Raw genomic sequence first — 3,993 nt, forward strand, 5'->3', positions numbered from 1 at the left:
CCTCCACCACCACCCCTACTGTGCCCGAATTTCATGCACCGGGCCTCTAAAAGTGTATGGTTATAGAGAACCAAAATGTGTGAGTTAGAAAGTAGGCACTAAAAGGAGGGGAGTGTTAATACTTTACAGGTTATCCTTAGGAGAAATGTTATTCCCTATTAACTTTATAGCTGGCTTTTCTGTTCATTAACCTAATCCAATGAATAGCCAAGCAGATATTTACATGCTTAGTTTGAACTAATTTTTCCTTCCCCAATCTGAATTATTCTAAGTCTTGGAGGAGAAAGTATTGGCTTAATATGTTTCTTTTATGCATACCTAGCTTTCTATACAACACTGGTTAGTGCCAGAAGCATCATTCTTAAACATGTGAACCACAAGGTAATTTGATAATGAGCTAAGCTTACAGTGCCTCAAGCGGCATTTCTATTGCCATGTGAGAGCCTAATGATAGTCCTGCTTGTCACTGTCAAGCTTCAGTATTTGTCTTTTTTTTAAAATATATTTTATTAATTTTTTACTGAGAGGAAGAGAGAGGGACAGAGAGTTAGAAACATCGATTAGCTGCCTCCTGCATACCCCCTACTGGGGATGTGCCCGCAACCAAGGCACATGCCCTTGACAGAATAGAACCTGGGACCTTTCAGCCCACAGGCCGACGCTCTATCCATTAAGCCAAACCGATTTCAGCATTATTTGTCTTGATACTCTGCTCACCTCTATCTCTGCTCAGGCATGAGAGCTTACCACCATCTCAGTGAATTATTTACAAGAAACCCGGTACTGTATCCATGGGCTATAAAGTGAAAGTGTGACCTTAAACAAAACGGCTGTGCAGTAGGCAAATGCCAAAAGCCATAGGGAGTTATGATTAAATTCAAATAGGGTAGCTATGCAATAGATTATTAAAAGTGCCGCAGGGGTCCTCAAACTTTTTAAAGTGGGGGCCAGATCACAGTCCCTCAGAGAGCTGGAGGGCCGGACTATATGAACTACTAATTCCTACTGTAACACCTCGGCTGCGCTCACTGCCCAAAAAACCTGGCGGGCCGGATCAGACTCCTCTGCGGGCCGCATGTGGCCCGCGGGCCGTAGTTTGAAGACGCCTGGAAAAGTATAGTAAACCATTAACCATAAAGAACATGTAGACAAATGCCGATACTTCAACCTGGTTGTTTCCATGTCAGTTTAAACATTAGTCTTATTCTGCTATTCAGAAAAACACATAAAACCGATTTGCTAGGTTATTTTTACTTCAGAACAATTCTTCCCTATGGGGTAATATGACTAAAGACAAGCCAGAAGAATTACTGCGTTTTATAATTGGGGGGGGGGGGGGGGGGGAATACAAGGAAACGAGGTGAATTTTAGTGTCTGGACTAGGAGAGCTAGACATGACATCATCATCAATCTCTAAACTTCCCTTATTTGAGTGTAACTCCCCCTTGTCACTGCTTCCTTTTTTGGTGACTACGTCTCATTTTTCTTTTCCTACCAAATAGTCACTGACATTTCATCTGTACTTATTTCTACCATTTTTCTGTTTACCTTGCTGCAATCTTATTTCCACTCAAGCCAACTCTATGAAAACAAAGCTCAGCAGTCGCCTGCCCCATCGGCCTTTTCTCGTTCCTCATCCTCGTTCGTTTAGGCCTCAGACATTGATCGAAGGCACCAGGTGCCAAGCACTACTCTAGGCCCCGGGTGAGAGCTAGGAAACAGGAAGTGAGGGACGTGAGGACTGGAGCACAACAGAATAAGGCAATGGAGGGCCTCTCTCCCCTCAGTTAACACAGGCAAAGCCCTTACCAACTAATTGCTTTACGGGTGTTAATTCGTTTAATCCCCTTGACAACCTGTTGGGAATTACTATTGTCCCAGTTTGTATGATGAAGAAACTGCAGCCAAAATATATTAAGCAACACAGCTAGTAAGTAATAGACCTGTCTTTCCTTCCCTGACCACAGATTCCCTTGTGTCTCTTCCCGCCCGTCTGACTACTTCTCTTCTTTGATCTCCCTCCTCATTCCATCCCTATTTCCTGAAGGTTGACCTCCAAAATCATCTTTTGCCAGCTCAAATTCCAGTCACCTTTGCCTTACTATTTTTGTCATCCCTTAAATCAAATATTCTAGTCTAAAGACTTTGCTTTTTTGAACCAGTTCCTTTTCCTATTTATCCTTGGTCTCCTCCCTGCCCTTTCCTGAGATGCTATATTGCATTCATTAAATCTCACATTTGATCCTTCATGCCATCCATTACCACAGGCCAAATTCCAGTACCTCTTTCCCAAAATCAATTTTCTGTTCAAGAATCTTCAGTGTTTTTCTTTAAAAAAAAAAAACAAAAAAACAAATATATATATATATATATATATATATATATATATATATATATATATATATAGTTGATTTTTTTACAGAGAGGAAGGGAGAGGGATAGAGAACCAAAAACATCAATGAGAGAGGAACATTGACCAGCTGCCTCCTGCACACCCTCCACTGGGAATGTGCCCGCAACCAAGGTACATGCCCTTGACCGGAATCAAACCTGGGACCTTTCAGTCTGCAGGCCAACGCTCTATTCACTGAGCCAAACCGATTTCAGCTGCAGTATTTTTCTAATGTCCTATTTACAGCAAGGCAACATAACCCTCTGCCTGGCTTTCAAAAGTCTGCAAAAACTATACCAACCCTGCTTTATCTAACTTTACTTCCTACCACTTCCCCCAAAATAATCTCCTTTTCCCCTCTCCGTTTCTTCTCTCTTCCTTTCCAATGAGTACTTTGCTGCAGAACTCCTAATCAATTCCCATATTGACTATTAAAATTATCATTCAGTCCTAACCAGTTTGGCTCAGTGAATAGAGCATCAGCCTATGGACTGAAATGCCCAAGGTTCCATTCTGGTCAAGGGCATGTACCTTAGTTGCAGGCACATCCCCAGTAGGGGTGTCCAGGAGGCAGCTGATCAATGTTTTTCTCTCATTTATGTTTTTAACTCTCTATCCCTCTTCTTTCAACTGCATAAAAAAATCAATAAAACATATCCTAGCTAATAAAAGAGTAATATGCAGATTAACCATCACTCCGCTACACCCACAAATCACACCCACCAGCCAATCAGGAGCAAATATGCAAATAAACCCAACCAAGATGGCTACAGCCAGAGAGAGCAGGAGGGAGGCTTGGGTTTCCCCGGCAATGGAGCAAGCCAAGCTTTCCGCCTTCCCTTGCTGACCTAAGTGAGATCAGGCCTACACAGGCAGTCAGACATCTCTCGAGGGGTCCCAGATTGGAGAGGGTTCAGGCTGGACTGAGGGACACCCCCCTCGTGCACAAATTTCATGCACCAGGCCTCTAGTGCTATAATAAAAATCCATGTGAATGTGGTCTTTCTCTCAAAATATCTTATTCAACTGCAGGTACAGAGAGGATACGCTGGACAAAGGGGTGCTTCACATCTGGCAGAATGGAGCAGGAGGGTGTGAGATTTCATCATGTTTCTTTGCATGGCATGCAACTTAAAACTTATAAATGTTTTATTTCTGGAATTTCCTAATTAATATTTTTTGGATCATGAATGACAGAGGGTCAATAAAATGGTGAGAAGTGAGCCAGCGAACAAACGTAATCCATGTTAACAATCAATAACTAATCAACCTAAAAATACTGACTAGATTTTAAATTGTTTTTCCTAGTATTGAATGATTGCTATTTTGTAGACAGTTTCTTTTCTTTAATTCTTTGTTGTTTAAAGTATTACATATTAAATTTAAAATTTTAATGTTTAACACTAAATATAATTTTAGAAAGAAATTTCTTTCCCGGGCATAATAATCTCACATTGACATCTAAATGGCATCATCATTCCAGTTTTAATGTGGCAAACTTTTTCTAACAAAGAAAAGATGAATGGACTGAGCTTTATTTTTCAATTTTAATAGAATGAAAACTATGTCACAGAAAGCCATTTTTTAGTTTTTAAAAAAGA

Source organism: Pipistrellus kuhlii, unplaced genomic scaffold, assembly GCF_014108245.1.
Source record: "Pipistrellus kuhlii isolate mPipKuh1 unplaced genomic scaffold, mPipKuh1.p scaffold_m20_p_5, whole genome shotgun sequence".
Classification (NCBI taxonomy): Eukaryota; Metazoa; Chordata; class Mammalia; order Chiroptera; family Vespertilionidae; genus Pipistrellus; species Pipistrellus kuhlii.